The sequence below is a fragment of the Pezoporus flaviventris genome, unplaced genomic scaffold (assembly GCF_033815535.1).
Source record: "Pezoporus flaviventris isolate CSIRO_AGI_PZ_B2104156 unplaced genomic scaffold, CSIRO_AGI_Pfla_v1 ptg000007l, whole genome shotgun sequence".
NCBI classification, from domain to species: domain Eukaryota; kingdom Metazoa; phylum Chordata; class Aves; order Psittaciformes; family Psittacidae; genus Pezoporus; species Pezoporus flaviventris.
The window spans coordinates 40,986,392-41,013,071 of NW_026892555.1; the positions used below are offsets into that span (position 1 = coordinate 40,986,392).

At 40.1% G+C, this 26,680-nt stretch overlaps 1 long non-coding RNA gene across 1 annotated transcript in view; it reads left to right on the forward strand.

The window, feature by feature from the left end:
* Positions 1–1,189: 1,189 nt before the first annotated feature.
* LOC133266858 (uncharacterized) overlaps positions 1,190–26,680 on the forward strand; it is a 392,292-nt gene continuing 366,801 nt past the window's right edge. Inside the window, exon 1 of the long non-coding RNA XR_009742538.1 lies at positions 1,190–1,246. This is a non-coding gene — a long non-coding RNA (uncharacterized LOC133266858). The remainder of the gene's footprint in view (positions 1,247–26,680) is intronic.

Sequence of the window (26,680 nt, forward strand, 5' to 3'; positions counted from 1 at the left end):
GGTGTTAAGCATAACAGGAAGGGATTCTACAGGTACATAGCAAATAAAAAACAGACTAGGGAGAATGTAGGCCCCCTCAGGAAGCTCTCTGGAGAACTGGCTACACGGGATTTGGAGAAGGCTGAGGTTCTGAATGACTTCTTTGCCTCGGTCCTCACTGGCAAAGGCTCTGACCACACCACCCAAGTCTTGGAAGGCCGACGCAGGGACTGTGAGAATGAAGACCTTGGACCCACTGTAGGAGAGGATCTGGTTCGAGATCATCTTAAAAATCTGAATCAGTCCGTGGGTCCTGATGAGATCCACCCGTGGGTCCTGAAGGAGCTGGCAAATGAAGTTGCTAAGCCACTGGAGATCATATTTGAGAAATCATGGCAGTCAGGTGAAGTTCCCGACAACTGGAAAAAGGGAAATATAACCCCCATTTTCAAGAAAGGGAAAATGGATGAACCAGGGAATTACAGAGCAGTCAGTCTCACCTCTGTGCCTGGCAAAATCTTGGAGCAGATTCTCCTGGAAGGCATGCTAAGGCACATGAAAATCAACAAGGTGCTGGGTGACAGCCAGCATGGCTTCACTAAGGGGAAATCCTGCCTGACCAATCTGGGGGCCTTCTATGATGGGGCTACAGAACTGATGGACAGGGGTAGAGCAGTTGATGTCATCTACCTGGACTTGTGCAAAGTGTTCAACACTGTCCCACATGACATCCTTGTCTCTTAAATTGGAGAGACATCAATTTGATGGATGGACCACTCGGTGGATAAAGAACTGGCTGGATGGCCGCACACAAAGAGTTGTGGTCAATGGCTCAATGTCCAGCTGGTGACCAGTAACGAGTGGTGTCCCTCAGGGATCAGTGTTGGGACCGGTCTTGTTTAACATCTTCATCGCTAACATGGACAGTGGGATTGAGTGCACCCTCAGCAAGTTTGTCGATGACACCAAGCTGTGTGGTTCGGTTGATATGCTGGAGGGAAGGAATGCCATCCAGAGGGGCCTTGACACGCTTGTGAGATGGGCTGATGCCAACCTTATGAAGTTTAACCATGCCAAGTTCAAGGTCCTACACCTGGGTCGGAGCAATCCCAGGCAAAGCTACAGGTTGGGCAGAGAAAAGATTCAGAGCAGCCCTGCGGAGAATGACTTGGGGGTATTGGTTGATGAAAAAATGAACATGAGATGGCTTCAGTGTGCGCTTGCAGCCCAGAAAGCCAACCGTATCCCGGGCTGCATCAAAAGGAGTGTGACCAGCAGGTTGAAGGAGATGATCCTGCCCCTCTACTCTGCTCTTGTGAGACCTCACTTGGAGTATTGTGTGTAGTTCTGGTGTCCTCAACGTAAAAAGGATTTGGAACTGTTGGAACAAGTCTAGAGGAGGGCCAAGAGGACGATGAGGGGACTGGAGCACCTCCCGTATGAAGACAGGCTGAGAAAGGTGGGGCTGTTCAGCCTGGAGAAGAGAAGGCTGTGTGGAGACCTCATAGCAGCCTTCCAGTATCTGCAGGGGGCCTATAGGGTTGCTGGGGAGAGACTCTTCATTAGAGACTGTAGTGATAGGACAAGGGGTAAGGGGTTAAAACTTAAACAAGGGAAGTTTAGATTGGATATAAGAAGGAAATTCTTTCCTGTTTAGGGTGGTGAGGCACTGGAATGGGTTACCCAGGGAGGTTGTGAATGCTCCACTGCTGGCAGTGTTCAGGACAAGGCTGGATGAGGCCTTGGGTTGTATGGTTTAGTTTGAGGTGTCTTTGCCCATGGCAGGGGGTTTGGAACTAGATGATGTTAAGGTCGTTTCCAACCCTAACTATTCTATGATTCTATGATAATATGAATTTTGTCTTTTTTTATTTGCCGTGTGTTAGGAGCATGCTTGTCTTTGAAATATCAGTGAAGAAATTGAGATAATCAAGTTTAATTGAACAAAGTTTTCAAAGTGATTGGGGACTTTTCATGTTCAGTTGGGGGTACTCAAAAAAGTTCTTTGAAGAGAGAATGAAAAGAGAATGGAAGGAAAGCAAAATAGAATTACACAGAACTTCATGTACATGAATTACAATGGGTTGCAAAGGAAAAAGAACAAAAATCTGAACTATAAAATTGGCAGATTCATCAAGTAATATTCCTTTTAAGCTATTTTTTCAGAATTTCTTCGTCTTGTGAAATGTAAAATTTTCTTTTGTTTGAATAAATCCTTTGATGCTTGGAAATACAGTTAAGTGCAAAAAATGCACACTAAGGTGAATTTAATTTATGGCGTATTTACTTTCTTGGTACTACAATAGCAACAGAGTGAAGAACTAAGAATTTCCTTGGCAGTCTAAAAGGTTTTATGGAGTAAATCCAGGAGTAAAGGACTTCCCTTTTTTGATTCTCATTCTTTTTCTTTTGTCTGTTATGAAGACTCTAGTAAGACTTGCATCCAGATCAAGTACATGACAGTGATATAAATAGAAATATTATCATCTGCTTGTGAAAGAAGTGTTGTTACTGAAATCTATCTGTGTAATTATCTACTGAAAAAAACACTATGAAAGAGATTTATTCCTCAAAGAAACATGCTAGACAGCATGAAAATACCAGTTAAATTTTTTTAATAAAACAGATTGCTATGAAGGAATCTGTTGTGTTGCACTGCATGAAATATTTCCAAACTGCTTAAATTTTTATAATCCTATTTTCTCTGAAAATATATGCAAGTTAATGAGCTTGTGATGAATGCAAGGTAAATTTACATTACATTACATTACATTCTAATTTAGTACCTCTGTTGCTTCATTCTCTAGCTTTTGAATCATGGTAGTTAAAGTATTTCAGAGAATATCATGATCTGATGAACTCAATTGAACTAAAAGTTACCACCTTTAGTGGTACATCCATTGGAGGTAACCACCATTAACAGTTTTATATTAATAAGCAGATTTAATATTTTGTTGTAGTCAGTTCGAAAACTATGTAAGCAATATAAGGGTATTTTCCCAATTCCACATGCATAATTCCTGATGATGCCGAGGACAGCATGGCATTCAGAGTATATGCTTTAATCTCTCATGGCTCTTTTAGTTTTCATTGTTGCATTAGACATATTCCAACTGATCCTCATGTATTTTAAAAGATCATATAGAGCTTTCTGATCTTTGCTGGATCACAAAGCAAACCCTGGAGTAGTCTCTTCTAACAGAAACATTAATCAATGCCGGTTGTCTGAACTGATTCATCATGTCTGGCAGTTTTCCAAAGCAACAACTTTTCTACAGTTTCAGCTGCGGTAACTTTTCATTTATTATGCATTTATTGCTTATTGAAATGTTTCAGGAGAAAATTATCTCTGAGGATGAAAATGAAGATGGTGCAAATAAAATGGCTCTAAGACATATGAATTCTTAACAGAGGAGCTATAAATCACTTGTCTTAAAAAATTATTTACTTCATAGTATTCTCCAGTTCATTTCACCTCAGTCTTGCTTTCTTTATGGTGCTTTGTTAACTGCATCTTGAATGAAATTCCCTTCTGTTTTCTGTGTTTAGTTTGTTGTGGAAGTATTTAAGTAATGCATAAGCTTGTATTCATTTCAAGAATTGTTAATGGACCTGAAAAACACTACTGGTTTTCTAAATATCTCTGAACTGAGGAACTGCCTGGTTGCAAAGATGTTAGATGTTTCTGGAGCTGCGTAAGAAAGAGACCTTATTGTTTCCTGGAAATGGGACTGATGGAAGTCTAGCCTTTGCTATCAGTCTGTCAGGCATGTCTTTTGTTAGATCCTTTTCTTCAGGCTGGAATGAATTAAAGTGGGAATGTGCTCTGGCAAGATGGGTCTGAGTTTTCTAACTACCTGATTGCCATAAAGTCAGAATAATTAATTCCTGTTTTAGTGGACTAACTGATTTAAGCTGTGTAGGTCTTCCATAAATAGAGTTGAATCAGTTTCTAATGAATCATACAAGAATCACTTCTTACATGCTTGAAATATTTTCTAAAAAGTTTTAATTAATATTTTACTTACTAACTGTGTGTGGGGATTTTTAATATTTTTATTCAGTACAAAGTGTACATATATCAGTGTATAGAAAGTGGGATGCTGCTAGATGTTACCTCATAATAAAGAAAAGTTATTGTTCTCTTTAAAGCAAAAAATAGACCAAACGTTAGCATTATGTTGTATTGTTAGCATTTTTTTTACACCTAGTTTTTTTGCTTGCTCTTTTTGAAGTAATGCTAAAATCACATAGCTTTTGATAGCAGTGACCAAAACCAGATGGGTATTAGGATAAGCACTGCTTTTCAAATTGAAGGTCCTGTTGAAGTTGACTAACCTTCATTAAAGTTACCTTGGCATGGTATAGCTTAGTGTAAATTTCTAAGTGAGATATATAGCTTTCTAGTATACCATAAACAGTGCCTTGGAAATGAAAATTCATGAAATTTCATGAAAATGAAGTTTGGGGTTTTAAGAAAATAGCTTTTAAAGAAACCCCAGCAAATAGAAAACCAAATGTTGAAAAAAGTAAAAGGGGGTGTATGTGCGTCTGAGAAATATAGCTAAACCTGTTGGGTACTTTTAACACCTTCATAATTGCATCCAGAATAGCGAAATACATTCAAACAGATTTGTCGCACACTAGTGACATGAGTATCTTCTTTATGGTCCCAGGAAGATTATGAAGTAGTCTTTAGAAGGACTGAGATCTATTGCCAAATGGATAATTAATATTTCATTTGTATTTACTTTTTATAAAAGAGGGTTTTTTTTAATATTATTTTAAAGGCTGCCATTGTGGTTTCTGGCTAATGGACAAAGCCTGTTTAACTATCTGTTACAAGGTCGCAATTGGATTTAACCCTTGTAAAAAAATCCAACATTTTTGCAGCCATTACAAGCAGAGATTTCAGAAAAAATTACAAGGAAACTGGGGAAGTGATTCAGATGCTATGAGTGTAACTCAAGGTGCCTCACCTGACCACCAAACCCTGCTTGAGAAAAGTGCGGGTCTCCAGTAAGTCCTGTGGGAATGCCTAGGTTGTTCATAATCACACTTTGGCTACTGGTGGAAGAGCATACCTTCAGCAGGTGTATTTATCAGGTTTTACAACAGAAGAGGGGTAATATTAAGACCCAGCACGATGAGGAACCACTCAGAGGGTTCCCAGGCGGTTTAGTATCCGAGCTCTTGGTTCTTCCCTCTGTTGGGGAAAAACAGTCCCTCAAGCTGTTCTTGTGAGAACAGCTGGATGTAAAATGCTGATCTCTTTATGTAAAAAAATATAACAGTTGAAACCAAAATGAGTAAAAGACATATAAATACCAGAAAATGTTCCATTTTCCATTAGAAATTTTCATTCAAATATTTTTGCTTTTCAATTTTCTGAGGAAAACTCAACTATTTTTAATGCAGGTAAGACCTTTGCAACAGTGGCACCTCTGTTTCCCCCTTTTTTTTTCCTTGTGAAAGACAGCATTGAGGGGAAAAAAATAAATTTTTGTGATATGAGAACTAAATGCATTTTAATGCTTCTCTGTACCATGCATACCTTTACTTTTTAGCTGTTTACACTGTATTTCTCTTTCACCTACTTAGTTACTACAGACAGTACTGTATTTTTCCCTGTATATGAATGCTTTGTTCCAATATAGCAGTAATTTCTTTGTCCTATTTTTTTATTTTATTGATCTCTGACTTCACCATACTTTACCTGCTCTAACCTTATTGCTGCTCCTGAGGTCCTAAATATGTCAGTCTGGACTACAAAGGCTCATTTTCTGTCCAAGTTATGACTCTGTCCAGGATTTAGCTGTAACTTCTACTTGTCTTTAAAGCAGTACTTATGGTGAAAGAATACATCCATAAAAAGCAGATGACACTTTCCAAAACTTTATAAGGTTACACCTGGCTCAGTGTAGATGCTTAGAAGAAACTAAACAATGCTGTTCAAGCATAAATGACATCTCCAATGCACTTTGCAACTGGCAAACAGAAGACAGTAAATTAAATTAAGATTGCCAAATGTCTTCAAATTTAGCATAATTGAAGTGTGCATGTGTGTGTAATTAAGCCCAGCAAATTTAGAAGAAAATCCACAAAAGGCAGAGCAGAGGTCTGGGATAAAAATCCTGCCTCTGCTGAAATCAGTGAAAATATCACCACTGATGTTTACCAGATCAGGACTGAATTTAATTTCTTCTTTCTGTTTTTCCTTAAATGCTTCCATGAACCCATCAGCAAGTATCCCATAAACCAAAAAATCAAAATTTAAAATTACATATTGGCTTGAGTTGGTAGGAAGTGTATCATGGCTGATTTGCTTACAATCTTAGACTTGCTTTAATGGGAAGAGCCTTTCTTGTGATGAAAATAACCCAATGTGCTTGCACAGAGTATAAAAATACCTTTTAGAACATTTTTTGCCTGTCCTGAACTAACTTTTAGAATTCCTTTATGATCACCATACAGGCTAGTGGTGAGGATTAATGAAGTTTACTCATTTTGCCTTCTCCTTCCCCAGGATGATAATGGCTTGTGTGCGTGTGTCCAGGTTAAACAAGGCTTTCCTGTAACTATACATAGCAGAAGCAGAATGCTTTTCTTCTCTCTTAATTAGACCAGCTTAAAAGAGTGAGCAAGATACTAAATTTGGGCTGAAATCACACAAACAGTTTCTTGGTGGCTCTTCCCACAGGCTATGAGCACAAGTATCCCATGGTTGGGTGGGATTCTGACAATCATCGTACCCTGGGCCATAATTCAGGTCTGTTCCCCAGGTTCAAAGCCTTGTATTGTCATCCTCCCTATGGTAATATAAAAAGTAACAAGAAAGAATAAAATTTCCTAAGTTATTGTGCACTATAGCTACTTTTTCAGAAATTAAATTGTCTCCTCCCAGCCTGCCTTATTAGTTTGGATTAGCGTTGTTGGATGGTAAGGTAGTGCTCAGTAACATGGGACTCATTCTGCAACTTGGGCCCAGCAACTGTAGGACTGAGGATGAAAAATAGTCTTATATTAAGTAGCAGTGTATGTTTGTCTTTTAGCAACCAAGTGATACCTGCCCAGCTACGTATTGGAATATTTTCTTTCCTGTTTCGGGTTTCTGTGAGAGCCCTTTGTAGACTACAGGAAGTAAAACATATTCTGGGATGAGAATTTTCATGACCTTCATTTGTGTTATGTATCCCTCAGGCATTTTCCTAAAACCTTGTGTTGCTACTTCAGTATTTACAGCCTCAGTTCCTCTGTCCCAAAACTAATTATTTTGCTTGTTGCTGTGATGAATACTACTAGCACTATGTTAAAACTACACATAATGGTAACCCAGTTGCCCTATGGTCAAAAGCTAAAGTACTGAAAAATTAATGTAATCATTAATTACACAAATATGTGCTGTTAAAGTTGTTTATTACCCCATTTTTCTGCAAATTGCTTTTTTAATTAAGCATGAAGCCTCAGTGTTCTAACAACACTAAACATGATCACTTCTTAAAAGAAAAAGCATTTTGTATCATAAAATTCTATGAAAATGATAATTAGTGCTACAGAGTTGAGAAATTTGTCAGAATGTTGACATATAATCCCATTTTTAAAATACTGATCCTCCATGTTGAATGATATCCTCCGTAAATATATTTCTTGATGCATCTATTCTTCTTTCTGATAAGAATTGTACTGCAAATGCCCCTTGAGTTCGAAATTGCAAAAGATATTCTAAATCATAGAATCACAGAATGGCTGAGGTGGGAAAGGGCCTCTGCAGGGCACCCAAACCAATGCCCCTGCTGAAGCAGGGCAACCTAGAGCCAGTTGCTCAAGATCATGTCCAGAGGGCTTTGGAATATCTCCAAGAATGGAGGTTCCACGGATTCCCTGAGCAACCTGTGCCAGCGCTTGGTTAGCCTCGCAGTCAGTGGTTCTTGGTGTTCACAGGGAATTTCCTGTCTTTCAGTTTGTGCCCTTTGCCTTTGTCACTGGGCACCACTGAAAGGAGCTTGTCTTGGTCTTCTTTGCATCTAAATATCTTTAGTTCTTTATATATGTTGATGAGATCCTCCTTTGGGCTTTCTCTTTTCTGGGTTAAACAACTCCAGTAAATCACTCCAGTAAATAACCAAAATTGTTTACTTAGAAATCAGATACTATTTTAATGATGACCACTTTGAGTATGATACTGAGATACTGAGATTATACCATTTTTGTCAGACCCAAAACTAACCTATGAAGGAAAGGGAAATTTTGAGATCTATTTTTTTGTTTTGCTTGCTTTTACAAGGTGATTATGATTGCCCTCGCTAGGTGAGATGCTGCTCCTAAAAAGAAAGGAGAAAAATACAGTGGTTATGTAACTTATTGCTTAAAATACACATATAAAGTTGCTGTCTATTAGGGAATATTTTCAATGTTCTGGTAAACTTTTAGTGACCAAAAAGCCTTTTAGAATCAAGATTATTATTTAACCATTCTTTAACTGTTCAAAGGGGATAAAAAACTGTTAAAAGCGGATTTAAAAGAGAGGTTCTGTGAGAGTATTTACTTTTTTGTGTGTGTGTGTGTCGTTCTGATCTTCTGGAAATTGAATAATATGATGAAATACACTCAGTTCACACAAACACATATACATTAATGGCCTGACTCCAGTAATAGTGAAATCTGTCCTGGCTGTCAGGATGCTAAAAAGTTAGCATTAGAATAGCCACACTAAATACCATGGAAGAAGATTGCTTACAAAATGCATACTGCAAAGCATAGCTGTGGAATATTTTCTATCTGATAAATATTTTAAATGAAGACTGTTTACATCACATTAGTTTGGACTGACTGCATGTCTCATTTAATGTAAGTACTTTGTTTTCACCATATAGTGGTGTCACATCTATTGCTTTGAAAAATTGATACTTTTTTTTTAAATAATTCATAGTATCATGCCTGCTGAGATGAGTGAAAAATTGTTAATATATTCATGGTTCTACTTCTGTAACATTTTCAAGGTCAGGCACTTAATTGATGATTGATTCTAATTCTATCAGTGTCAGTATATTCATTTTAAAAAAGTGAATGACAAAAAGAACATTTTTTTAAATTACTTCTACTGTCTGAAGTGTATACAAAAAACATTGTGAAGGCCTGATTTATGTTGGCTCTTCTACGGGATGAGAACTGCTTATCATATAGCCTGTATTTTATTTTTGGTTGTGGCATAATTACTGAGAATTTTCAAGGCTGTGGCCAAGGGATTCAAAATATTTTCAAGAAAAATATTGTACATACATTTGGTTTTACGTTGGCTGCCAAATGTCTTTGTAGGGGATTTTATCTGTTTATTTTTATCTGTTCAAGAGTCTACCATCCTTTGGAAGTTGGTTCATGAACCTTTTGCTCTCCTCGAAGCAGTCCTGGAGAAAAAGTGGTTACATGAAGGGTATACCTGGTAATAGCAGTCTGGTCATGCATCCCTGTCCGTCAGTCTTCCAAACATCTGCGCCACTGGTTCTTCCCAGTTGTCCTCAGCTTTCCTCCACCCTGTTGGTATGCTTGGACAGAACCCTTTAGTAAGCTCAGACCACACCTTATGAAGCTGGTGGGCAGCAAGAGCTTAGATATGTTCACATTTAACCAAGTGCACTTCACTGATCTCCTGTCTTTTGCATCAGTGTAACAATAAAGCTGAGAAGTATTGGGAATTCATGTTCACCAAGGGATTCATTTGACTTTCAAGAACATAAAATGGTAAGACATAAGGGCAATCAAACTGCTATGCAAACAGGAGTGGAATTGTTCAGTTTTATTCAACTACTCTACTGCCGCACTGATGATGCAATCATATTGTCCATCATATTTGAAAAATCTTGGCAGTCAGGTGAAGTTCCCAATGGCTGGAAAAAGGGAAATATAACACCCATTTTCAAGAAGGGGAAAATGGATGACCCGGGGAATTACAGAGCAGTCAGTCTCACCTCTGTGCCTGGCAAAATCTTGGAGCAGATTCTCCTGGAAGGCATGCTAAGGCACATGAAAATCAACAAGGTGCTTGGTGACAGCCAGCATGGCTTCACTAAGGGGAAATCCTGCCTGACCAATTTGGTGGCCTTCTATGATGGGGCTACAGAACTGATGGACAGAGGTAGAGCAGTTGATGTAATCTACCTGGACTTGTGCAAAGCGTTCGACATTGTCCCACATGACATCCTTGTCTCTAAATTGGAGAGACATCAATTTGATGGATGGACCACTCGGTGGATAAAGAACTGGCTCGATGGTTGAACACAAAGAGTTGTGGTCAATGGCTCAGTGTCCAGCTGGTGACCAGTAACGAGTGGTGTCCCTCAGGGATCTGTGTTGGGACCGATCTTGTTCAACATCTTTGTTGATGACATGGACAGTGGGATTGAGTGCACCCTCAGCAAGTTTGCTGATGACACCAAGCTGTGTGGTTCGGTTGATACCCTGGAGGGAAGGAATGCCATCCAGAGGGACCTTGACACGCTTGTGAGATGGGCTGATGCCAACCTTATGAAGTTTAACCATGCCAAGTGCAAGGTCCTCACCTGGATTGAAGCAATTCCAGCCACAGCTACAAGCTGGGCAGAGAAGAGATTCAGAGCAGCCCTGCAGAGAAGGACTTGGGGGTGTGTCCTGGGTTCAGCAGTAGCAGTCATTTTTCTCCTTCTTAGTAGCTGGTGCAGTGCTGTGGTTTTGACTTTCAGCCTTGAAACAGCACTGATAACACTGATGTTTTCAGTTGCTCAGTAATGTTTAGTCTGACCAAGGACTTTCTGAGTCTCACGCTCTGAAGGGAGGAGGGGAAGCTGGGAGGAAGCAGAGACATGACACCTGACCCAAACTGACCAAAGAGGTATTCCATATCACAGCATGTCATGCCCAGGAGGTAACTGAGATATTACCTGGAAGGGCTAGTTCACTGCTCGGTCAGGTTCTGTGTGGATGGGTGATACTATATTCTCTTCCTTTGTCCTTTCCCTTATTATTATTGGTAGTAGCAGCAGTAATTTGTGTTATACCTTGCTTACTGGGCTGTTACATTCTTTTGATTCTCCTCCCTGTCCCTCTGGGAGCCCGGGGGAGTGGGGGAGGAAGGGGGGGGGGGGGGGGGGGGCGTTGCGTAGACTGTGCGGTTCTGATTTACGGCCTGGGCTTAAACCATGACATTTCTTTTTTGGTGCCCAATGTGGGGCACAAAGAGTTGAGGTAACAACAGATCTGACCAGCGTGTGTCTAATAGTATTTGTGATAAGCATTCATTATTTTGGATTAACAGTCACTTGTCACAATGCTGATTTATTGGCTCTCAAAGTTGTTGCTCTTGATCTCACAGTTTCAGCATGTCGTACCTTACTTACAGCTGGTATTTGCTGTGTCAGTGTTTATCAAGTGTGGGGCTTGGGCTAAGGTTCTTGTCTCACTGTGCTTTATGGCAATGGCTTGTAATACGGGTGGGCTCCAGCAGCAGGGCGGGACGGACGTGGCCGTGGACTTGTACCTGGCCGTCCGGCTGCTCTTCACGGTCCTGGTCCTCACCCTACTCTCCATCTTCGTGAGGCTGCGGGGAGCCGAGGGGGAGCGGCCCCGGGAGCCGGCGGCTGCTGAAGCGGCCCGGGAGAGCGGCCCCGGGGACCAAGCGGCGGCGGGACCGGGGCCGGAGGCCGCGAGGGGACGGCTGCCGGTGGAGGAGGTCGGGGCGGTCGAGGAGAGGAAGGACGTGGCTGCCGAGCAGCGGGAAAAGGCGGCGGAGGAGCCGAGCCCCGCGGAGGAGCCGAGCCCCGCGGAGGAGCCGAGCCCGGCGGAGGAGCCGAGCCCCGCGGAGGAGCCGAGCCCCGCGACGGCCGAGAGCATTCCCCGGAAGCCGCCCGCCGAGCCCCAGGAGGATGCAGGAGGCCACGCAGCATTTCCCAGCAAGGCAGAGGAGGAAGAGCTGGACTCAGGAAAAGAGAAGCTGGTGGTGGGAGAGCCGGCAAGCACAGCAGCTACACCAGCCCCAGTGACAAGCACAGCAGCATCGTTTGAGAGTTCTGAAGGTTTTGAATGGCCTTTGGGTATCCTTGGGACCTGCCTGCTGACTGTGATGGGGATCAGCATGTTGGCACACACACAGACTGTGTTTTACCCACAACCGTTTTGTCTGATCTCAAAAGTTAAGCAGAGTCAGGTTTGGGTCTTGTCTGGGGTTAGACGACAATGCACGGGGACCAAGAGGTTTTCCCCAAGGCTGGAGAGTCATGAGTGGCAGGGTGTGTGGGACAGTATGGGCAAGTATCTAGTCCACTGGGCCCCTCCAGTGCTTTGGAAGCACCGGAGATGGAAGGCAGCTGTGTGGAGTCCCCAGCAACAAGCTGCAGAAACTGCTTAAGGGGACAGTGAATTATTTTGAGCCTGGTGGGCCCATGGCACTTCAGGCCATCAGAGCAGAGGTGCAACACAGAGATGGACTCATGATCGAGGGGTGGACTTAGCAATGGACACTATTGCCCAGGTTATTCACGAGTGTGAACACTGCACACAGTCTCTCCTGCTCTGGAAGACTGTTATAAGAGATGGAGCCTGACATGGACCAGATGGACACAGCAGCTTTATAGGGACTGGTCCATGCACTAAGATAAGAGTGCACCGAGATAAGAGTGATGGTATATTGAAAATGTGGGATCTGAGCATGACGTGAATGGTATGGAATAAGGGGTGGATAATGTCCTGGGTTCAGCAGTAGCAGTCATGTTTCTCCTTCTTGGTAGCTGGTGCAGTGCAGTGTTTTGACTTTCGGCCTGGGAACAGAACTGATAACAAGGTTGTTTTGGTTTGGCCAAGGACTTTGTGAGGCTCATGCTCTGCCAGGGAGGAGGGGAAGCCGGGAGGAAGCAGAGACAGGACACCTGACCCAAACTGACCAAAGAGGTATTCCATACCACAGCACGTCATGCCCAGGAGGTAACTGGGAGTTAGCCGGAAGGGCTGGGAGACTGCAGGGTTGGAGGAGGTTTCGGTCGGAGCTTGGTCGGGCTTGGGGGGCGAGTTATCGGTCGGCTGGTGCTGAGGTGTTGTATTCTCTTCCCTTGTTATTTCCTTTATCATTATTATCATTGATGGTAGCAGTAGTGATTTGTGTTATACCTTAGTTACTAAACTGTTCTTATCTCAACCCGTGGGAGTTGCATTCTTTTCGATTCTCCTCTCCGTCCCTCCGAGAGCAGGTGGAGGGCAAGAAAGGGGGGGTAAGTGAGCGAACGAGTTACCTGACTGGGTTTAAACCACGACACCAGGTTATTCTCAAGTGTGAACACTGCACACAGCCTCTCCTGCTATGAAAGACTGTTACAGGAGATAAAGCCCGACATCATGGACCGGATGGACTCAGCAACTTTGTAGGGACTGGTCCATACACTAAGATAAGAGTGCACTGAGATAAGAGTTATGGTATATTGAAAATGTGGGATCTGAGCATGACGTGAATGGTATGGAATAAGGGGTGAATACTGTCCTGGGTTCAGCTGTAGCAGAAAAGGCAGGGGGGTGGGGTAGACTGTGTGGTTCTGATTTACGGCCTGGGCTTAAACCCCAACAGGGTGTTGGTTGATGAGAAAATGAACATGAGCTGGCAGTGTGTGCTCGCTGCCCAGAAATCCAACTATATCCTGGGCTGCGTCAAAAGGAATGTGACCAGCAGGTCAACGGAGGTGGTCCTGCCCTCTGCTCTCTTGAGACCTCACCTGGAGTATTGTGTGCAGTTCTGGTGTCCTCAACATAAAAAGGACATGGAACTGTTGGAACAAGTCCAGAGGAGGGCCACGAGGATGATCAGGGGGGCTGGAGCACCTCCCATATGAAGATAGGCTGAGAAAGTTGGGGCTGTTCAGCCTGGAGAAGAGAAGGCTGCATGGAGACCTCATAGCAGCCTTCCAGTATCTGCAGGGGGCCTATAAGGATGCTGGGGAGGGACTCTTCATTAGGGATTGTAGTGATAGGACAAGGGGTAATGGGTTAAATCTTAAACAGGGGAAGTTTAGATTGGATATAAGGAACAAGTTCTTTACTGTAAGGTTGGTGAGTCACTGGAATGCGTTGCCCAAGGAAGTTGTGAATGCTCCATTGCTGGTGGTGTTCAAGGCCAGGCTGCACAGAGCCTTGGGCGACATGGTTTAGTGTGAGGTGTCCCTGCCCATGGCAGGGGGGTTGGAACTAGATGATCTTAAGGCCCTTTCCAACCCTAATTATTCTATGATTCTATGATTCTTTATCTTAGGAAAGTCACTTTGCAGATCAGCTCTGCCGTTATAAATAACAGAGATAAGTCTGTAAAATGGACAAGATCAAGCAAGCTCAGCTGGGAAAAATCCCAGTGACCCTCTAAAGACTTGCATAAGATAGAAGGTGAGTGTAGATAAAACAAGATTGGCTGAATTCAGCAAGTGGGTGGCAGTTTTGTGCGTAGGGAATGCGGAGAATGTGAGTTAGAAAAGGAGAGAAAAGTTACACAAATGCAAATAATAAAACATGGGGTTTGGCTTTTTTTTTTTTTCTCTGTTATGTCCTCAGAAAAACTTCAAATGTACTTGGAAAAGTTTCCTTATGGCATTTTTCTTTCTAGTTTAATCCTTGTTTCAATATACACTTTGTCTCTCTAAGACTCAGGAGTAGAAAAAAAGGCAGTAACTCATTCTGTTTATTCAACTTTGTTGAAATAGGATGATACTGTAAGGGTGATATGAGCCACCATTTTTAGGCAGATGGTTTGTCTCCTGGGAGATCTGTGTCCCTAAATTATAAAGGAGAATTTGAGAACTTAAATGAAGTTAACTTTCTCTAAAGTAAAAAGTTATGGCATTACTCTGAAAAAAGTTCATTTTTGTTTTCTTCATTTCTTGCATATGCTCTGGAGTGCTAACTCCAAATGAAATAATGGAAAATTATGCACAAGTGTAGATTTTTATGTTATTTTCTTTCCAGTGGCATTAACTGTATCTTTTCTGCACTATTATCTTGAAGAATCTGGGGAAAAAGAAAACAACTTGAATTAGATCAGAAAAAATAGAGTAGAGCTGAAGAAGACAGTCTGGTCCATCATCCTGTCTGCAGTTAACACTGACCTGTAGTGGTTTAAGCCCAGCTGTAAATCAGAACCAAACAGTTTCTCTCTCACTCTCATCCTTTCTCCCCTGCTCCCGGAGGGATGGGGAGGAGAATTGAAAGAATGTAACTCCCATAGGTTGAGATAAGAACAGTCCAGTAACTAAGGTATAACACAAATCACTACTGCTACCACCAATAATAATAATGATAAGGGAAATAACAAGGGAAGAGAATACAACCGCTCACCACCCACCGACTGATACCCTTCCCGACCGAGCAGTGATCTAGCCCTTCCAGGTAACTGCCCCAAGTTTATATAGTGGAGTGGGCATGACATGCTGTGGTATGGAATACCTCTTTGGCTAGTTTGGGTCAGGTGTCCTGTCTCTGCTTCCTCCCAGCTTCCCCTCCTCTCTGGCAGAGCATGAGACTCAGAAAGTCCTTGGTCAGACTAAACATTGCTAAGCAGCAACTAAAACCATAAGTGTTATCAGTGCTGTTTCAAGGCTGAAAGTAAAAACCACAGCACTGCACTAGCTACTAAGAAGGAAAACAAATGGCTGCTACTGCTGAATGCAGGACGTGACCCTACCTAAATAATTTCCAGTCAATATATGCCTAATCTTTTATTTAGAAAGCTCCAGTGGTAGATTTTCATCTGTCAATAAATTTGCAGTCTAGACAAGTGTTTAGAAATCTTCCCTTTTAGATTTCCTTTGTCCTTTAAGGTCTAGTCTAAGAATCTTCTGTCAGAAATTCCTGACTCATTCCTAGCAAAAGTGCAACATGATTTGTTTGTCTCAGTCCTGATAGTTACAGTTATGTCTCCTTTTAGGGTTTTCGAGCCTAAACACTTTAAATATCTGTTTATGGACTTTGTTCTTGAAATCTGTCTGTCCTTAGGAGTAAAGCCCAATACGGAAATGTCACTCCAGATGGGCTAATCCTAAGAACCATATGTGATGATTTGCCCTGGGAAAACAGTGACCAGGGTAATTCCTGACTTCGGTTCTAAACAGTTTAAATTAGACTTCTCAAAAATTATTCTTCAGTGTATGGTCTGGCTGCTAAAATATTCCAGGGATAGCTCCTAGGGGCAAGGGAGTGGGCATTAAGGCATCTCTTTTGGATGCTAAGGCAGTTCATAAGCATAGATTCAGGCTGCTCTGACATTTCCAAGACCACTTTATTTTCTATATGAATGTTACAACTGCCATTGAAGTATTGCTCTTCATAGTAGCAATATATATCCTCTTTTCTTTGAAGTTTTCTAGTTTCATATCAAATTGTTTTGTGGTGAAAAAATATTTGACGGATGACTTCCTGAAAAAAAGTGTAGACGCACTCTTTTTTTTTTAAACTTACTAGTATTCCCAGGACAAATATTCTTTTTTTTTTTACAATTTATTTGGCATTCATGTGGGCTTGTTTGTTGTTGGTTGTTTGGTTGTTTGTTTCTTGGTTTTGTTTTTTTTTTTAATTTGTTTATTTCTTTTAATCTTATAGGTAAAAAAAGGTTTTTCTAGCACTGGCTTTTCATGAGAGGGGATGGAGAGACTGAAATATTTCACATGATGGAATGGACAGTCAGGGGAGGACTTGGAGCACAGACCTCTATTTCTGAGGTCAATATCCAGATTAATGTGCTGTTGGGTATCCAAGCAATATTACCTCTCAAAATTTAAGAGTAAAAACATTTTGACTTCACAATATATTTCAAACACTTGAGAAAGATACCTTAGTTTTTGTGTTGTTTTTTTTTTCTGAAAAATATGTGAAACTAGAGGAAAAATATGCATTTAAAGTTTAGAGTCTTGTCTCCTTGTCCTCATATTTGGGTGGCTCTGTTACTATGGGGAGGGAAAGGCTAAATTATTTACACTCACAACATTAAAGATATTTGTCTTCTAGATGAATAATTTTAGCTTCAACTCAGAGTGGCTTGGTTTTACTCTGGCCATTATTTTTTATCATGGGCTGTCCCTCCTGAGTTTCTGATACACATTTGTACTCTACCGCTTGGTTGGATTCTGGGATTTTGTTGCTTAATTGAGGGTTTAGTTGGATTGAATTTACACGTGACTGGAATACTTTTGATGAGCAAAGAAACAATTGTCACCACCCCTTGTTCTTTAAAAGGACAGTTATGGTCTTTATTGAAGTCCCAGTCCCTGGACTCTCAAAGTTTTTTAAAAGAAACCGTTGTGTCTGTACGTAAAACCAGAGACATTTGAACTTGAAAGGCATGACAGCTCACAGGTACATAGAAGGAATTTAGAATTAATTTATTTTCAAAACAATTGTTTTTAAAGTGGTTTATGACTGTTGGGATTTGGGTAATATTTTTCGAATGGTTGAGATGAAAAATATGAAAAATAAAGACTGCAATGCATAAAATAACCAAGTATTCTGTAAAACCCAAAAGCATATGATGATTAGGTCATTGTACTTTGCCAGTAAGTGATAACAGGACCTTTATTCTATTACTTTTCACTGTACGCTTTGTCCAAATGTAAGCTGAAGGTTGAAAGCATTCAGCCATCAAAACCGATAATAAAATCCAGTCCTCAGGGAACTCCCACTCAGGAAGCTGAAGCAGAAATTATCTTGTTGGAGTGTGAGAGGAAATGAAAAATGATGCAAATTGCAGACTGATACAAGATAGTGCAATTTCCTGGCATCTATGAATCATTACATTGCTCTGATCAGACATGGTCATAGATTTGCTGTCCTGTAATACATTGTCACTGCTTTATATTAGGAGGAACAAAAACCTTTCAAATGAGGAGTTGCCCTTTTTGTAGAGTATGAAATACTACAGGGCTCAGTGAACCTGCCTTGTCTCATCTAGTCTAGTGACTGGAGACTGAACTGGTTACTATGGTTTGGAGTCTGTCAGCAAGTGGATACTGCTCACTTCTGGAAGGCACTTAAGGAATGAGAACTGGTTCCTTTTCTCCTTAGTTTTGTTAGATTTTGAGAATGTTTTGGGTTCGTTGTTGTGATAAACAAGAAGTTTCCACAGATAAGACTTCACTCTGCTTCTTTATCTATGCTTGGAAGTCATTTTGATGAACTTTTGACTGTCATCTTGCTACTTGCTGATAGCTTCAGAAAGGCTGGCCTACACTCTGTGTCGTACCGTTTACTGAAACCAAACCAAGAGCAAATGTTGAATCACCACCTGTCAGCTCTGTGAAGTAAATGTCTGACTCTTTTCTTTATGTGTGGCATAGGACATTTATAATTCAGTGACAGATAATAATCCTTGAACTACCCAGTGTTTACTGTAGGGTGACTTGCAGAAGGTCACACATGTGGAGAGTTAAAACAGAGCAGGCATCATGCAGTAGTTTTCAGTTGAATGAGTCCTGAGGCTACACACCCTCCATAAAATGGCCATCTCTGCTAGTATACCTTCCAGACACCAGACTTTTCTGCTGCTCAGCAGAAGCATGAATTTGTCTCAAGATGCAGCCATAAGTGTTGAGCTAAAAACCCCCATAATTCTGCACAAACTTGCTGTAGTCCTCTGGGAGCTGCATGTAGTGCTTCCTGGCAAGGAATGAAATTACCTTTTTCAAATGCTTTTTTTTTTTTAAATGTTGAATAGGTGGTTAGTTGATTTGTTAGTACCCAAATACTGAACAAAACTCTTCAACTTGAGATAAAACTCATCAGCTGCTAAGGAAAAATTTAAGGTGCTTTTTGAGAAGTGATTCACTTGATCTTTTGGTGTCAAACATGCATGACATACTGATTGGTCTTGTTATTGAGCTCTGCCTATTTGGTCTTCCTGGCTGCTCGCATTTAATTGTATCATGCAATTCCACACTGCCTGGAGGAAAGACTATGCCGTATGTATTTTAGCAGTATACAACTGAAGGTATAAGTAAAAAAAGAGAGTTGATGTGTTTGTATGAGTTTATTTGTATAAAATAAGATACATAGGTCAGAGTGAGCACTGAGTATGTTAAATTGGAATAATCAATCATCTTTTTATGATCTCAAAGTACCTGTCAGATGGTTATTTCACTTCCCAGCACCTTCGGGAAATGAGTCAACAATAACTTATTAATATTCTTGTTGACCTAAATAGAAGATGAGTTTGATGAGGTAAAGTGGTCTTTCTGTAAGTGGAAACGTTGAATCTGTAGCAGATCCAGTCTGGACTCAGAGTCAAGAGTTGTATTTAACCCCTGATTTTTCTGAGCTGGGTTAGTGTAATTTATTTTCAATGGCTCCTATGGAATAATATGTCTGGTAAGAGCCTTAATTCACTGTCTCTCTTAGTTATTATAATATATATAATCATAGATAATATTATAATAGTAATTATTATTAAAATACTAATAGATAATCTGTTTATGCAGTAAGCTGGCTGTACAGTATGGAGAATTAACTGTGAGGGTCATGTAATTTTAAAGTTAAGTTTCCACATATATAACTCCAATAGTCTTGTTGCAGAGTTATTCGCTGCTCTGCACAGGGGTCTCTCCTGGGTGTCTTGGGGCAGGTCCTGAAGGTCATGGTGCCAGCTGGAGCTAGCTGCCTTGTTGGGATCTCTCCTAGATCTTCTACCACCCAGTCCCTGGTAGACTGTAGGACCATGTTTTTTGTTTTAGCCTCTGTGCAAGAGAAGGGAAAGATGCTGGTTGAGGTAGAAAATGTGTGCCTGATACCAACTAGGATTCCTATTAGGCTTATGGTAGGAAAACCCAAGCTGCTGACAGAGGATGCTCTTTTCCCCAGACTGTGGGATCAGGCACTGGGGTCTGTGCTAAATTCTCCTGAAGAGGGGAGAAATGAAGCTATTTACTGCAATAGATCTTTACAGAATTTTCCACGTGATAGTTTACTGATAGCTGGCCTAAGTGAAGCTGCTTTTGCTTAAAATATATAGTACTGAAATCCAACAAGAATAGGGCACTTTAGTACCTTTCCTTCTTCCTTGATTATGGCATAAAATTTATTGGTTTTTTTTTTCTCACTTTTTCTCATCAGGAAATGTAGAGGGAGTACAGCTCCCACTGCTGCACATCTTTGTATTTATCTCCAGCATTCAGAAGACTGTGCCTATGGACAAATTATGTAAAGAATACAGAGCAATTTCTTAATAGTCTCTCATATACCATATGGAATTTTTCTCATGACTGTAAGATGAAATCTAAAACGCATACCCAAATCCTAGTCTTGTCTTTAGTAGATGTAAAACTGTTTGATGTATTTCCTCTTTTTCTGTATTTGGCATTAGAAGCTAAGAGACAATTCCTTTATGATCTGATCATGTAACGACTGCAAATTTTTGTGGAACGGTGGTGCAGTAGTGGAATTGTGCAAGAACGTGAAGCAACTACTGAAGTAATTACTGTCAGTTGGATAAAAATATACTTTGTGCCAGCTTCAGAAATATAATAAAGCTGCTGAACTTTTAAACTCCTAATATTTCTTTTATTCCTTTGGGAATAGATTGGCAAAAAAAAAATCAGTTACAGTAACTGCTGTAGTTTTATTCTTTTAACTGAATGATGGGATTATTTCCAGTTTTATATAAAAAAGACGTTAAATGAATTGTGTTTAAAAAGTGAACAGAGATAACAATTTCATTTCCCAGTGACTACATTAGGGCCTCATGGTCTAATACATTTTAATTTCAGAGCCATTTTTTCCAGATCCAAGAATGGAGCTTAAGCGTGACTTCAGCATAAAATATTGCTTCTGACTTCAATAATTCCTTATATATGTAGGGACAGTTCCCTCTGCCTCTGTCTCTCTTCTTTCTCCTCTTTTCCAGCCCCTTTCTCCCCTCTTCTTTTCTTTTGTTGAGGCTTTATAGCTGAGCTGATTGCATGAACTGAGTTTGTGGGTGATGCCATGAAAATAAATTCTTTGTTATAACCTTACATTTGCTCGAAAATATTTCTGTTTCTCAGAGCAACATACAGGTTAAGAGATGAGGATCATTTCTGTATCAGATAATGTTCTAATAGTATTCATTTACTAGTGTTAAAATTTCCATCCCATAATTAAATGAGATAACATTTTATTGGTAGTAGTCTTGCTAGGATATTCCTCTTACCTGGAGTAGGAGTTTCTTGGAATGTATATTCCCATGCTTGAAAAGTGAAGCAAAGTGTACTCTTTGTTATTAGTGATATAGCTGGCTGTACCTATTATGGGTTAAAATTTGTATACTGGCCTTCAGCTTTTCCTCACAACTATTGATGCACATTTGAAGACTGCTACTATAGATCATAGAAAATCCCATTCCAAGTTAATGATGTGGATTTCCATCACTAATTTTAAAGATGTTAGAAAACTTCATCTATTTGCTGTATTGATTTGCTAATGAGAGCAGTTTTGTGTTTTCCTGTGCATGCTGCTTCTTTTGTACATTGGCAGAGCTCAGGACATAGGGTGATCGGAAGGTGATAGCTGCTCTCAACAGAACGGTTTGTAATGTATTATGCCTGAAATTCCATGACTGTGTTTGTCTGGAAGACTATCCCCCCCCCCCCCCAGTGTTATTATCTCAGCTTTCTCTGCTTTCTAATAAGGAAGAAGTAAAATTGAAAGAAAATATGGAATCATCTGTAGACCATCAGTTCTACAACTGGGACAATACAGCTCCTGTGACTAGCCACATTTGTCAACAAGACAATGCACACTAAATCAGTGTCCACTTAGAAATAATTTTAAGATTTCTGCCTTTGAAGCCTGGAAATCATAGAATCATATGAGGGTTTGGGTTGGAAAGGACCTTAAGACCCTCCTCTTCCAACCCCCCCTGCCATGGGCACCTCACACTAGACCATGTTGCTCAAGGCTCTGTCCAACTTGGCCTTGAACACTGCCAGGGATGTAATGCCTACAAACAAAACATTGTATTTTATAGGATAAAATAGATAGGAGCTCTTGATTCTTCATTCTTTCATCTTTATGAAATTTCTCTGTGATAAGATTTGACACCTTTTATTATTATTCAGATGATGCCTTCACTCAAATGCCTGCATGAGAATGGGGGAGATCTTTGAGGCAGTGAGTTATGGACAATAAGCCTTGTGGTAGAAAGGGTTGTTGCAAACCTCTGCTTGCAAAAGCTGAGTCGAGGCATATATAGTTTTTGTGAAGAAAATGTATTTTTTAAACCAAATCCGTTTGTAAAATTTTCTTCTATTTTTACTATATTTGACTCTTTTTCTTTTTCATGAAACATAAAATAATGCAGAGTTAACAATACGCATGCAAAACTGAATGTTATCAACAAGAAGGTTTTCTCTGATTTATCTGATGGCTGACCATCATTTATCACTGCCTAAGGAAGAAACAAGGACACTGCATTTTGTTGTGTTTCCATGTTCAGATTTTTAAGTAGAGAAAGGGAAATACAGTTGAAGCTTTGACTTCTTGATCTTCTCAAAGAAGAATCAGTAAGGTCACTGTGACTACTCATGTATCTGTGCATTAAAACTTGAATTGAAGATCAGTCTTTGACTTGCTTTGAACTCTACCAGCTAGTTCTTTGGCTCAGCAGCAGAAGCTGCATTGCCAGCCCTCATGCAGCACTTCTGAGTGTGTTCACAACTCTGCCTTTTTACTTCTCTCTTCCTCCTACAGTTGAAGAAAATATAGGGAATAACTATGTGTCTCACAAAGCCACATGGTGTGTACAATATCTTCAATAGAGAATCCAGCCTACCATGTGCTTTATCCCATTGAGATGTCCCCTTGCCTTTACTCTGTTCTGCAAAGGGAAGATAATCTCCCATGTTATTGGATATAGGACTGAGACTAAGAAAACCCTATTTGATAGAAATATAAAGGAACAATTTTCTTTAAAATACAGCAAATGTCAAAAGTCTTTCTTAGATATCCACAGGTTTTTTCTTCCTCATAACTTTCATACTTTCTGTGTATATGACGCTACTGCCAGCCACCTACCTCCTCCTTTATCTCTTCTTGGGAGTAGCTGTACATTCCTTTTGCAATCCCTCATTTTTTTTTTCCAAGTGGGGACAGCCATAAAAAGAGAAATTGCTCCAAGTTTCTGAAAAAATAAATAAATAAAAAACAAGGCTTACTTTACTTACTTCTTCCTTTTTGAGGACATCCCTCAGACTGTATTGGAATAAGTCACTATTGCATGGTAGTGCCAATTTTGTACTCCCTAAATGTACTCTTTCTACAGCTCTCTGTCCTCTGAAGCAAAGCATCTCTGCTGGGAGAGTTCAAAAAGGTGATGCAGTAGAACTGGAAAAGGAAAAAAAAAACTTTGGGGAATTAAGCTCCCATTTATCATGGCTGACCTTCCCGGGGTGGGACAGCAGTGCTTGCTGTTGCTTTCTCATTCTTTCAGATCCAATGCATTTTAATAGTTCTGTAGGTAGCAGGTTTCGAAATTATCAATGTGTGCACACATATTTCTAAAAAGAAAAAATACAGAGTGAAGCAGTTTTTCCTTCAAGACAAAACTGAGAAGAAAAAGTTAGGATAGGATGGTAGTAAAAGAGGGGTCAGGGAATTACAGAAGTATAGATGTCTCAGAGCAGTCTTCTAAAATTATGGAAAGAGAAGTGATCTTTTTATGGCCTATGAATGCTGTGGGAACATGTGTTGGAATTTTAATAAGCTTCAGGCCCCATCCCTCATTCAAAATTTATTGAAAGTATATTCTTTAATTATGAACACTTAATAAAGCTCAAGAGGGTTCAAATTCCATGGTATTTTACCTGCTCCTGCTTTTGCCATAAGCTCTTCTGAGTAATAAACTACCTCTCTCATCTGCCATGGAGAGAGTATTTTGGTAATTAGGCAAAATTGAAGTGCCTTAATAACTGCAAAAAAGAGTCACTTTAATGTTAACAATGAATGCTTTTGTTACAATATGGCTTGTGACCTTTTCTTTTTAACCATGACAAGTGCAAGTTCCTACACCTGGGTTGGAGCAATCCCAGGCACAGCTACAGGTTGGGCAAAGAAGAGATTCAGAGCAGCCCTGCGGAGAAGGACTTGGGGGTGCTGGTCAATGAGAAAATGAATGTGAGCCAGCTTCAGTGTGTGCTTGCAGCCCAGAAAGCCAACTGTATCCTGGGCTGCATCAAAGGGAGAGTGACCAGCAGGTCGAAGGAGGTGATCCTGCCCCCCTACTCTATTCTTGTGAGACCTCACCTGGAGTATTGTGTGCAGTTCTGGTTTCCTCAACATTAAAAGGACATGGAACTGCTGGAACAAGTCCAGAGAAGGGCCACGAGGATGATCAGGGGACTGGAGCACCTCCCGTATGAAGATAGGCTGAGAAAGTTGGGGCTGTTCAGCCTGGAGAAGAGTAGGCTGCGTGGAGACCTCATAGCAGCCTTCCAGGATCTAAAGGGGGTCTATAAGGATGCTGGGGAGGGACTCTTCATTAGGGATTGTAGTGATAGGACAAGGGGTAACAGGTTAAATCTTAAACAGGGAAAGTTTAGATTGGATATAAGGAAGAAATTCTTTATTGTGAGGGTGGTGAGGCACTGAAATGGGTTGCCCAAGGAAGTTGTGAATGCTCCATTGCTGGTGGTGTTCAAGGCCAGGTTGGACAGAGCCTTGGGTGACATGATTTAGTGTGAGTAGTCCGTGCCCATGGCAGGGGGGTTGGAACTAGATGATCTTAAGGTCCTTTCCAACCCTAACTATTCTATGTTTCTATAATTCTTAGCTGTTTTATTACCCTATGTGCACACTTCTCATTTTAACTCATGCAGCTCTGCATCTTTGTGTGTAGTTATTTCAACAAGTTGTGGATTCCAGATGATGGGTTTTGGCATCCTAATATTTTCTGTTTCTTTTCTTAATATATTTGGAATGTAAGTATGTAAATGACAAAGATAGCTTCCTTGTTCCTCTATGTATTGTTTTCTAAATGTGCAACTTAATGGAAATTCTACTGTCTGTGATGTTCCTTTTTCTTTAATATCAATAAAAGGTGGTGATTTACTTCTGATTTTTTTTTTTCTCTAGCATAGCAAAGGCAGTCTGAGTTTCTCACACTGAGGGACAAAAGAAGGTGCTGTTATATGAAAGGGAATTGATATGTGCTCACTGCTGAAATGCTGGTGGCACAGTCATAGCATATATATCAAACTTCCCTTTCTTTTCTTTTATCTGCAAGTGTGAAACAGGTAAAGCTGTCCAGTTATTTTTTCTTTCTGATCAAATAAACAAGTATTTTTCTCATAGTTGAATCTAAAGGGAAAGTGTTCGTTGGAGTAGTTTACATTGAGCCACATGTTGCTGGAAGGTTTGGTTTTTATCTGATTATGAAAATAATTCTAAAATAAAGAGTAGCATGGAGAGAAGAGAGAGAGCCACCTTTCATACAGCTGTCTGGAGAGTTATTTTACTCTTTTTTTTGTAAAGGTTTTTGCTTTTTTCCCACTGATAGTTACCTTCATGGGAACAAAAACAGCTGGGGGTGTGACAGTTGTTAGTTGTCTGACTACTGGAGTGAAGACTCCCCTTTCAAACATACCACTAGCTTTTCCCAACAGTTACTTCCCCTACAGGGAAAAAGATTCCATCTGACACCTGAACTTACATCTTTCAGGGGACAGTTAGTGTACCCATACAGAGTTTTCTTTCTTTTTTTTTGGTAAAAATGTTGTACTATCACTGACAATATCTTACAGCTTGCTGCTGTCAAAAGTGAACATGCTCCTGTGATATATAGATTGAAATTCATCCAATAACAGGGAGGCTAGGACTTAAGGAATCTTTTCTTTCCACGTTGTATTCTGTACCATTCGGAAACCTTCTATCCAGATTAATGATATTGCACTGTGATTTGATCTTACAGCACTTTAACTGACACTCCACTAGCTATTCAGATGTATTGCCATTAGCATGAAAAAGACAAACCTAATTACACCTGAATAAATCTTATAATCCATTCATTATGGAGCAACACAGTGGGTGAATGTAAGGATAAACATAAGTACATGGATATATGTATGTAGGGATTGATTAGGTCATGAAGCTATGTCATGTCAGTTTTATTATGGCAGATGAATTATCTGTAGAATTGTCAAAATATTAATTAAATTTATATTTTCTCTAAAATAAAATTTTAGAGAAATAAAAGAAATTTGAAACACACCTTCTTATGGTTTTACTTATTTTTAAGCCCCCAAAACCCCTTCCTTGATTTTTCAGTAGCGAAACTTAAAAGTGGAACAAGGATTTAGAGAATAACAGAGGAATTAGTAAATTCCAAATACTTTTCTCCTTATAAAAAACAGATCATGTTTGTTTGCTTTTTTTGTCTCCTTTTTTTTTTCTTTAAACTATTTTTTCTAGGATGTATGCAAAATAAAACATTTTCATAGAATGCTTTAATTTTCCTACTAAAAGAGTTGGGTGGTTTGCTCAAGTTTAGAAATGGCCAAACCAGGAATAAATTTGAAGATCATCTTGGTTATACTATATGTTTCAGTGGACATGGGTCATACATCTACTCAGCTGGAACATGATCATTCTGCTTACAAATTTACCTACCTAATTGCTTGTATTGAAATAATGCTTATTTGGTGAAGTGGTATTGACAGGATTAGTAGTTCTTCAGGCTTGCTTTTACCAAGGT